The sequence below is a fragment of the Lycium ferocissimum genome, chromosome 9 (genome assembly GCF_029784015.1).
Source record: "Lycium ferocissimum isolate CSIRO_LF1 chromosome 9, AGI_CSIRO_Lferr_CH_V1, whole genome shotgun sequence".
Taxonomy (NCBI): Eukaryota; Viridiplantae; Streptophyta; class Magnoliopsida; order Solanales; family Solanaceae; genus Lycium; species Lycium ferocissimum.
The window spans coordinates 1540444-1552879 of NC_081350.1; positions in this window are offsets into that span (position 1 = coordinate 1540444).

Consider the following 12436-nt stretch of genomic DNA (forward strand, 5'->3'; position numbering starts at 1 on the left):
TTTTATTGCCAAAATAAAAGGGAAAATATTAGGTAAAAGTAGCTTTTAAATCTGTACGGCTGTCCCAAAAGTGGGAAAAATTAAAAAAGGGTTCCCCTAACAAACATTTTTTAATTGGGTGTAAGGGGCTTTTTTTGGCAAACCCAAACCCCCGAAACCCGGGAAACTAAATTAGAAATTTTTTGGGAAATGGGTTTTTTGGGGTAAAAGGGGACAGTTTATTGTGGCCACCCAAATTTTAAATACAAAAGCCTCCCGGCAACCCACTTCAAATTAAAAAAAAAAAAAAAAAAGATAAGTACAATTTTTTAAATAATAATAAGTTTTTTAAAAAAAACATTATATCCCAAAAAATTTTAAGCCTTTTTTTACGGGGGATTTGGGGGTTTTTTTTAAAAATTTGTTTTTTTAAAGTAACAATTTTGTTTTTTTCAACAAATATCCCTTTTGATACATTTAAGGATATGGTATGATTAAAAAGGGAAGATTTATTTTTCAACAAATACCCCTTTAAAAAAATCATTCGTTCAATTTCCTTTGCCTTTTCACAAGTTTTTCACGCCTTTCCAGTCCCCCCCTTTCCCCCCCCCCTAATAGGCTAATCCCCGCGCCCCGGATTTGTGGAGATATATGCCCCAATTTTGACTTTTCCCTTTTTTCTTTACCGCTCAAAATGCATAAAATTCCCCTTAAATTTGATCTTAAATTTTAAAAAAGGGGGAGGGAAGAAAGTACACTAGTTGAATAAAAAATTTGGGGGAAAAGGTTTTGGAAAAAATTGGGAAAAAATGAAAAAAATGGGGGGTATTTATAGTTTGAAAATATGCCCAAAAGGAAATTATTATAAATTTGGGGGTTCAAATAAAATTAAAACATTAGTTTTTTAAATTTACAACCACAATTTTAATTTCGACATTTTTTTTTAACAATTTTATCATTAGATGTAAATGTTAATTTTATTATTATTGGGAAATGTAAATGTCTATTTTTGTATTAAAATTAAAAAAAAAAAAAAAAAACCCCCCCCTTTCTTGCCCGCCCCCTGTTGGGGTGGGCCCCCTTTCCGGGGGGGGGTTCGGGCGGGCACCCTTTTCCCCCTTCCCCAAACACCCCCCCCCCCTCCCCCTTTAATTACCCGGGCCCCCCCCGACCCCGGGCCCCCCGGGCCCACCTTAAAATGGGGCCCGGCCCCCTTGGGCCCCTTGACACCCCCTTTAATTTGGGGGGGGGGCGAGCAACATATTACTGGGAAAATAAATTGAAATTGTCCATTTTAAAAAACAATTTTTTTATCCCACACTTTGATTTAGCGTGGACATATATAATTGTTGCTCCTATTAGGTCGAAAGATTACATGAAATTCAGTTACAAGCACTTGACTTCTATTTCTCCGGTAGGGTTTAAAACTCTTAAAAATAATTGTTGATGATGTTCTGATTTCTTTCGGTGTATCTAGTATATGACTTGTCTTTGAACCCAAAGTCGGGGGTTAAAAATATCGTATACGTTTAATTTGCTCCTTCTTTTTACTCAGTCCCACTCTATGATCATTTTTAAAAAATAACATTATTCATTAGTAAAATATAAATATTTGATGATGAAGAAGCGACAGACTATGAAAATTCCAATCAAGGAGAGACGGGAAAATATGTCTCTCTGGTCTAAAAATAATTGAGGATTTAATTTCTAAAAAGTTGGTCCAAAATAATTAGGTTTTTAGTCTATATCAAGAATAAGATTGGTTCTTTTCCATAAATTTCCTTTCGATACATTCTTAATTCAACGAACAAATTTAACGTTTATTATGCTTTCAAAGCCCCCCTATTAATTCAAAGCAGATTTTTGTTAATACACTTTAATTTTTACAGAAAGTGTGTTTAATTTCTTAATCCATGTGTCAAGTCTAAAACTTTAATTATTTTGGACCAGAGGGAGTACGTAGAAAAAAGAGGTGTTAAATATCGTACCAGAATTAATAACAATAGCAAAAAAGCTAATGGGGAAGAAGGGCCATGCCCAATGTATATGGTCCATGTCTACCGGCTTTTAAGTATTCCTTCTATATCAATTTATGTGTTTTTAATGGACAAAGCTAAATTTAAAAAAAAAAAAAAAACTTAATATATTTTGTGGTACTTCCTTCGGATAAAAAAGAAAATCAATTTAAACCCATTCGCACATCCATTAAAAGATTAATTCCTAGACAAAAATAAAGAATTAATTAAAAAACTATCCCTAATTAAATAAAGCATTGAGATTTGATTATACAACACTTACTAGGGGCAAATCAAAAAAACAAGGTTAATTTTCGATTTGATAAGAGACATCTTTTTTGACCCAAGAAAAAAATATAGTTTTGACATTTTTTTTTGATCTCGAGGAGTATTAAATTAAAGATTGCATTTTTTAAATCTCATGGTCTTAAACTTAATTGTAGAATGTTGGAATTAGAAAATTTACTAAATATAAAAGAAAGACTTTTCCAGACATTTCAAAAAGAAAGAAGACACTTAAATCAAACTTATTTAATCCATATCAATGTTTGTGATACTATTTGATTTGAGCACAAAATTTTAAAGGAATTTTTTTTTAAAATATTTATAATCTAAAATAAACTTTAAATATTTGTGTAATTAAAAGATATATATAAAATAAAAATTTTTATTAGTTCTAAATATAAAAATGTAATATTAGTTTTGGAACAAAACTAAAAAAGGCGAGATAGCTAAACTGGGATAGAGGAAGTACAAGCACAAATCTTCTCTAGTTCTGCGTTTATTTGAAGTCATTCATTGGCCCTTACTCAAGTCTAGGACTGACAGAAGGAGAAAGTAAACAAAAAAGATTCCTCCTGAAGCAATAGTTTTATGCATGTGATAACTTATGCAATAAAATTGCTAATGTTATGATAACTTATCCGGATAAACAATAGCTAATGCGGAGATGTAGGAGAAAGATTCGAGGGAAACTCAAGGATAGATAAATTAAAGATGTAACACACAAAATAAGTGGCAAAATCAAAGTTGACAATCATTTTCTTCTTTCTTTTTCTTCATTACTCCTTTTTTTTTTTTTTTTTGGGGGGGGGGACTATGGCAAAGGAGAATGGGCAAGGTACCTTACCTCACTAGAATCGGTTATAAGGTAAGGCCTATCCCAGTTCATTGTACTTATCCGAATTTTTTTTTTTCATTTTTAAATTATTATGATTGTCACTTATCTGTCTGGGGCTATAAAATTCGCCAAAAAAGAAAAAGAGCATGCTGTAACAAGATAGATGTCACAAATAAGCCAATTATATCCTGCCTTCATGGTTACACGTTTATTATTAGAATTATTCATACGCCATAAGGATAATAATAATAAATCAAATACAGAAATGAAAACCTCATGTAATTTGTAGCTTTTCTAAATTTTGTACTTCTTTTTATGAAAAAATTAAAGGAGTTTCCTTTAAGGTATTTAGTTGAGAACATATTTAACAGGAAATTTATTTTTTTCTCATTTCTTCAAAATTTTGAAGTGCACGCTACTACCTAAGATTTTATGTTTCTTTATAAATTCCTTAGAACTATGTTTCTTCTTTTTCGTTGGTCATGACCAACGAATCATAGAACATACATGCCTATGGGTTATTGTCAATTGGTATGGAAAGAAAAGAAATATTGTCTCATGTGTGTGTTTTTCTTTTTGTTTTTTGCTACTAATATGGTTAGATATGAATGGTTAAGGTTTGGTGCTAGCTTTTAAATCTGTACGGCTGTACCCACAACGACAAAATTACAGAATGCGAGCAGGCCTAACTGTGCTGGCTGAGTAAGACAGAAGGAGGAGCAATATAGTGCAGGAAAGAAAATTTCCTTTTTCATCCCACTTTGATTGATTAGCTATGTAAAGCTGTTGCTCCCAAAACGCACACGCAAGTATACACTAGTATAAATATTATAACCTTAAGTCCAGATATCGATCCCAATGTGCAGATTTTATCTTGATCGTTAAACTAATTCAAATTCGAATAAACTATTCAAGAAAGTGAAAATCAAAGTGTTTGTTGTAACTAAACTAAAACTGAAAAGTAAACAATTTATGATGGGTGTTTTTGTGACTGAGAATATTTCGACAAAGATTGTAAGGTTTATCGTATGGTGGAAAGTTCTACGTTTTCGACAATCCAAACATCTTCTGGTACCTACCTATCTTATTTCTCGTTACATACATTTGACCTAGCTAATTATAACTTACGATATTCTCTCTCGAACTACTCATACCGTAGATGTTACTATAACGCCTATATCTCTATGGCCATCGAGTTAATAAGAACGCATTTAATTCTCCGTATTCAACTAAGCTAGGCTAAAGGCATATCTCTATCCTCAAGCAGCGAAACGATAATATTGAACAAACTCATTTATTCTTATTACATACATGAATCCCTTTCTCAAGTCCAATTCACGCACTACGCATAGTGTCTAACTATTGGTCAGTATAATCAAACAATTAAGCACAAGAATAAATAAGCAACCCAAAATATGAAAATTTAATTGATAGAAATTGTCGTCAAACCAACTATCATGTCTTTCGCCACAACCCCAGAATTAAGAGTTTTAGCTACTCATGATTCTCAACGAAGAACAAGAATTCATGAAGAAACTAGTTGATAGCTCGAAGGTATTATGTCCCGAGCTTGGGGTTCGAAGGAACTGGCTTGAGCAATGGCTCCTGGATCGGAACGACCTCGACATCGAGACGGAGAGTGAAAAGAGGGAATGCCCTTGGAAGCAAGGTCGGTGTTTGTTGCCATTTCAAGTTGTTTGAAGAATTTTACGGAGATTTAAAGATCTCTTTGAAGTTTTGAAGATCTGAGTATGAAATTATGAAGTTTTGAAGATCTGAGTAATGGGGTTGGCGAAGATTTGAAGATCAAAAACAAGGAAGCATACGTTGAGGTCAAAATATGTAGCTATGAAGATTGGAAGAGAATTTCCTTAAGACCAAGAAGATTTCGAAATGTCGTATAAAAATTCTCGTAAAATCTCAAGCATCTTCGCAGTTTCCGAATAAAGATCTAAAGAGAAGCAAGAACAAGGCAAAAACTTCAGGGGATAAAAATGATCGAGTGGTGAAAAGTAAAAAATGAAAGGGATGGACCTTTTATAGGAAAGAGATAATAAATGTTGAGGCGGTTACAATTTGACAATCGAAGGGGCGTCCAACCAGGAGAAGACACGTGTTCGAAGTGAGAGGGATGTGACATGAAAAGACATCTCATTTCCCGCCTGTTTCCAAAGGAAAGCTTTCTAAGGAAGTCACCGAGGTTGTCGTTCCACTTCCTATCACTTCGGCAAACTTCGATCCGAGAAGTGTGGGGACTATCTGTATAGGGTGGAAACTGAGGTAAAAGTCGTGGCCATCCTGTTCGAGGTCTGGCAGTAACGAGATCATTAGCCTCGGATAAGATCAAAAGGGTCGAGGACCGAGGGGTTGTGAGCTCATCCAACTAAAAGCGTAAATCGAGGGAATGTTGATAGGCGGAGAGACTCCGAGCTCGAGGGAAAGACACTAGACACCAGTTCGAAAGATCCGTTATGAGCCACGTCACACGCCGCCAATCGCACCGTAATTTGCGCTGATATCCGTACGGAATCTCTAACATCAGTACGGAAATACCGTTTGGTGGAATTTTAGATTTTTTAAAGTGGCCTTTTTAGGGTCTGACAAAGCCCTATCGTTTGCCATATAAATAGGTAACCTCCTTCATTTTAAAGGGCTAGTTTCTTATATACACACTCATACTTGTAATCTGAAAATTATAGATTGAAGCTTTCTATTGGTTTGGCTCGAGACAGAGGCGATTCTTTCCAAAACCAGACCAAGTTCACAGAGACGAACATCTTGATTTCTTAAATTACTTTCTTTCTTATTCACTAATATATTGCTTATTATCACGTATTGCTTTACATGAATCACTGATCAAACCACATATCCTTTAAACCACGTATAAATTTAATTGTTACTATTTTAACGGAAAATAGTTTGGTGCCCACCGTGGGGCCGAGCATAATAGTGGTGATTGGTTTACAACTCTATTTTTCACTTGTTTTTTGAAAGCTTGTGATTTCAGATAATTTCGAGATGGCAAACAGTAGTCAATTGGTGCACGTGAACAACAACGAACTGATAAGTCACCACGACGAAAACAACAACAGTGGGGTACCGAACCACAACGCCCCCTGTTGATCCCGTCAGCTCCGGCCCCGTTGATCCAAGTGTTGTCAACTCGACCGATGCTATCAACTATAACGCTGGTGGCATTCAAAGCTCGCATCCTTTAAATAGCGATAATTCGGCCTTACCCCGTGCGCCGCCCCTCGAAAACACGGCGACGCTAGCAGAAAGTTAACTTACGTTTTGGATATATGACACGTTGCAGAACAATAAAAATATAGTCACCTCCAAGTTAAAGTTGCGCTGAGCAGCTTGCGGTAGGCTGGGTTTCGGCTATTAAGCCAAACCGAGAGGAAGACGGTCACGATGGAAGGGTAACGAATCGTGGTCCGCAAGGCATCTCGCTCGAGATCCCGAAAATGCTCAAAGGCTGGCCAAACTCGATTGAATCTAAGGAGAAAAAGCGAGAAACGCATTTTCCTCGGAAATGACCGTATCCCTGTGGGCCTTCGATTTTGAAAGGATCGGACTCAAAAAGATATATTCAAAGACCTTTCCTCTGAGCACGGCCCCGAAGTTGATCCCGAAGAGATTCAAAATGCCCGATATTACAAAGTATAATGGAACAACGGACCTACAGGAGCATGTGACTTCATATACTTGTGTCATAAAGGGCAATGATGTTGAAGAGGATGAAATGTAGTCAATGCTACTAAAAAAGTTCGGTGAAACGTTGTCTAAAGGGGCACTAACTTGGTACGACCATCTGCCCGAGCATTTCATCACCTTTTTTGAGATGCTCGCAGATGCATTCATTAAAGCCCATGCCGGAGATAAAAAAGTGCAGGCAAGGAAAACGAACATCTTCAGAATCGCCTAAAGAGACAACGAATTACTCTTAGAATTCGTGAATAGGTTCCAAAAGAGACGAAACGAAACCGCCCTGGCCCCAAAAAATGGGTCGCCCAAGCCTTTTACCATGGTCTCATCCCTCAAGCTCTACTACTCATTTACGACTCAAGGTAAATCTATCGAGTACGAGGTGTTGACTCTGGGGCCGATGTCCACAATGTGCGTGAATCCAAAATCGTGTAGGATGATCAACTTGAGCCCCTCAAGTCCGACAGTACATGTGAATTAAAAGTGCAAGTTAAGGATGTTCGAACCAAAGACAAGGCCGTCAAAGGATAGATACTGACCTTATGTTCAACCAGAGAAGTCCAAACCTTAGGTCGGATAGAAAACGGTCCCAAGCATTTATTCGAGTGAGTGACAGGCGAACTGATCGCGGTCCGAGCAGTCGAGGTTTGTAGTTTCGAGGTATACTGGCTGGTCGGTTAATAATGGGACAATGAGGTTATCCGGAAAGCACAACTTCACATACCGACGCGCGTATCTTGTCTCACTCATGGCCATATTAAGGACGAAGATGGTCGAGGCCACTATGTCCGAACTCGGTCAAAGTGAGATTCAAGTGTGATGTGTGAGTATCGTGGTACCCATGGTACAGGATTGCAAGATTATTGTCAACTCGAGAGAGGAGGGTTCGATTATTGAAAAATGGTCACCTTCCCGAGTTCTTATGACCGAGCTAAAGGAAATTTATAAGTGGAAAATCACAAGCAGGTTGAGCCCATGGAGCCTCAGTACGTGATTAATATGATAATCGGTGGAACAGAAATGCCACGAGGTCCGTTGATGAAAAGGATAAAGGTCTCGGTTGCTTATGAGAAAAGAACCAGGGATTATGTGCCCGATGAGGATGCAAGTAGGGCATCATTCAAACCCCCACAACGACGTTTGGCAATCTCTATCCTTATTTTTAACCAAGTTAAACGTATTTTGATTGATCCGTGTAGTTCAACCAATATTATCCTATGGAGAGTGGTAGACCAACTGGCCGGTTGACCAAATCAAGGCCAAATGCTTCCCAAGTTCTTAGCGGATTCAACATGGCAAATAAACTACCAAGTGAGAAATTGTTCGGTAAACATCGCCGGACTATTCAACAAACGGTGTTCTATGTCATCAAAGCCGAGGACGAAATACAATGCGTTTCGCGCACCATGGATTCATAGTACGAGGGTGTACCTTGACATTACATCAAATGTTGAGGTTTCCAACCTCGGAAGGGATAAAAACGGTCCGTGGCGAGTAGTCTGCGGCAAGGGAGATATTCGCAATCGAAGAAGCACCTCCGTGAACCATCCCCAAAGGCTGCTAAACCTGCCAAAGGAAAATATGCTAAATAGCCATTACAGGATGGACGCCCGATCAGCTCGAGGGAAGAAAAGGAAGAAATGAGCTTGAACTTCAAAGAAGATGATTTCGGTGTACCCAGGTCGTTCATGCTGCCTGATGACTCGGACGCAGCTAAGTCAACCATGGAAGAACTGGAACAAATTATCTTGTTCGTACATCTACCGGATAAAAAGGTATACCTGGGCACGGGGTTAACCCCGGAGCTCGGGAGTAAATTAATTGATTTTTTCAAGCTAATGCCGATTGTTTTGCATGATCCCATTTAGACATGACGTTGTGTGTCCCATTGGGGGTAACGACGCACTAGTTAAGCCTCGATCAAAAATTTTCCCCGGTGAAACAGAAAAGGAGACAGATGGTCGAAATCAAGCATGCCTTCGTCAAAGAGGAGGCAATAAAGCTTTTGAAAATAAGTTCCATCTAGGAGATCAAATGCCCGGACTGGTTAGTTAATGTCGTGGTCGTGCCAAAGAAAGATAATAAATTAAGAATGTGTGTTGATTATATGGATTTGAACAAAGCATACCCGAAGGATTCATTCCCTATGCCTCACATTGATCAAATGATCGATGCGACGGCCGGACATGAGGTGTTATGTTTTCTCGATACCTACTCCGGGTACAACAAGATTCGGATGGACCCGGAGGATCAAGAGAAACTTCTTTTTATAACCAGTATACGGGACTTATTGCTATAATGTAATGCTATTCGGATTAAAAATATCCGTGCAACTTACCAACGCCTAGTGACCAAATGTTGATAGTTAAAACAACGGAGGTTTATATGGACAGATATGCTTAGTTAAGTCCTCTGAAACAAGAGGACCATTTAAAGCATTTGCAAGAAACTTTCGACACACTTCACAAGTACAACATGAAGTTGAACCCGGAGAAGTGTGCCTTCGAAGTTAGATCGGGTAAGTTCTTGGGTTTCATGGTGTCAAACCGAGGAATTGAAATCAACCCGGACAAAATCAAGGCCATTGAAGACATCAAAGTGATTAATAAATACGAAGGCAAGTAGGGCAAAGGTTAACTGTAAGGCCTAGGCTCGAGGCATTCATCTCCTGCCTTTCTGGATAAAAGTCACCGGTTCTTTTCACTGCTGAGGAAGAAGAATGACTTCAAATGAACACCGGAATGTCAAAAATCTTTGGAAGGCTTAAAGAGATACTTGTCGAGTCCGCCGTTGCTGCACACACCGGCGTTATGAACAGCTTGTTCTTATATTTCGCGCATCCGAAGTTACGATGTTTCGGTGTTTTGGTCCAAGAAAAGCATGCACGTAGAATTCTATCTATTATGCGAGTAGAATATTGTGCGCAGGCACGTTATCCTCACCTAGAAAAAATTGGCTTTAGCTTTGATAAGTACTTTGTAGAACCTAAAACCTTATTCCAATGCCATCCTATATGCTAGTAACCATGCACCCATTAAAAAATATCATGCATAAACCGGAGCTGTCGTGTAGATTAAAACGGGCCATAGAAATAAGTGGGTTATGATATCGAATATAAGCCCAAGACGGCTATTAAATCCCAAATTTTAGTTGACTTTGTAGCAGACTTTGCACCCGCAATGGTTCTTGAGGTGGAAAAAGAGTTTTTTTACAACCTCGAAAAACTCAGGATTCAGACCACACACGGACGGAGCATCGAACGGAAAGTGGTCTGAATCCGGGAATTATTTTTTAAGGCCCTCGCAGCGATATTATTCAACAATCATCGTGGCATTAAAATTCGACTAAACGTAAGCCGAGTACGAGGCTATGATCGTATGTCGGGATTGGCTCGAAGCTTAGGGGCTGAAGTCATCGAAGCAAAATGTGACTCTTTTTTTGTTGTGAATCAAGTCAATGATGTTTTCGAAGTAAAAGACGAACAAATGCAGAGATACTTGGAAAAAATTCAAGTAATTTTACACCAATTCAAAAAAGAACGGACTACGCAAAACATGTACCAAGGAACAAAAGAACGAGGAAGACGATTGGCCAACTTAGGTTCGTCGGCCGGAACGGAGGAATTAAATTTCCTGCACAATCGTTCGCAACATGAATTCGATAATGAAAACGGTCACGCCGAGATAACGCAACGAGCTTGACGCTGGACTCGCGCAATAAGTACATGGGGATCATTTCAAGATGGAAACTCTACGCCGATTTCAATGAGTTCATCAAGGTCTCTTCGAACCAACCTGAGATTCTGGCTTGGTCGATGGACAATAGATCGCCGATCTTTCTCATGCTCAAATGTTTGTGGCTCGGAGAAATAGATTAAAGGATGTGAGTGTCCACGGGGCGGACTTGGCGGAAACCATTCTCAAGCTGGGTCCGAAAGATAATCAGAAAGCAGATACTACCGGAACCGATAGGATATGAGGACGCAAAGAATTTTATTTGTAAATGCGACAAAGTTAACGACACGCACCGATGATCCATCAACCGGTGGAATCACAGATCCGGTTTATCTCTCGCCATTCTTACGAAACGGGAATGGACATTGCCTGGCTTTGCCTGGCTCCCGGTAAGGTTCTATTTCATTTTGTTTATGACTGACTATTTTTTTAAATGGGTTGAAGCACAGGCTTTCGAGAAAGTCAGGGAGAAAGAAGTCATTAACTTCATTTGGGACCACATCATTTGTCGGTTCGAAATTCCTTCCGAGATAACTTGCGACAATGCTCGACAAGTCATTAACTCTTTTTTCCTTAGCTACACCCTTTTTTCCTTAGCTCGGTTTTATCCTGAAGTGGGTTTTCTGGCAAGGTTTTTAACGAGGTAACAACGTTCAACGTATTACTTTCTCATTAAAACTGAAAGGTTTGTTGACTAAGCATCACTTAAGTGCTTCTAGAATCGGGGACTCGACGCTATTTTTTATAGTGTTTTTCCGCTCATCCTCGCATACAAAACACTAGGGGACTATGATACCTCACAAGATGGCAAGATCAAGAAAAGCTTTAAAAGTCGGGAGACATTTTATTTTTTGTACTTACTGAACTTTCTGCATTAGGATTTGATGTAAGGGTCAAACGATCGAATGAATCATGCCCGGATAGTTTTGCTACGGCCAAACGCAGAATGAGTCGAGTGTCGAATATAACGTTCTTAGATTTCTATATGAAATAAATATTTGAAATAAGAAGACTATTTTGGAGAAAATATGTATCGGCTACGCCGTATGGAAATACTAAAATAGTGACCTTTAGCGCCTATGGGCTACCCTTGGCCTGGGAATCGCCGTCACAAAAACGAACATAAAGGCACCAAGGTAATAATAAACCGAGCCCAATTTATAAAGACTTCAAACAGTCAAAAAAGGGTTAAGTAATTAATACTTCAATCCATATGCCCGATGTGATTTGGAGACGTCCAAATTCACAAGCATAAAAAAGGCTCCCACATACGAGTCTCCCATAAAGATATCGATGAAAAAGAATCCGGTATAAATAAACTTAAAACTTTAGAAGTTAAGTTGGTTGAATTTTCATTAAAAACGAAGTTATTAATTATATACGATAAGATGAAAATCGCTAAGGACTAAAAAAAGATTCGAAGTATAATTCATTTTTCGAATGAAATAATGTCACAAACGTTATCGATTCGAGGATCTGTTCTTAAAGTCATACGACTAAGTATTGAAAATAAGAAAACACCGACAAAAGAAAGCCAAAAACAAATCTTATAGATAAAAGGCGAGATACCCTGATCTTTGATTTACAAAAGCGAAAGAATATACAGGCTCCCCTATGCCTATCTAGTCCTACGAAGAAGAGTCCGAGTCTCTAGAATCGAATTCTGCGGGAGCATCCTCGAAACTACCATCAAGTATTCTTTTGGCTTTTATCTCGAGTTCCCTCTCCTCTTCGATCCTGGCAGAAATATCCTCAATGACACGTCGAGCCCTTATGTAGACCTTCGAGACTTTCACTTCTCATACCTACTGAAGAACGAATCGGGCACCAGATCCTCGGCTTCGTCGTGGGCTTGATCCAAATCGGCTGAGCCTTTT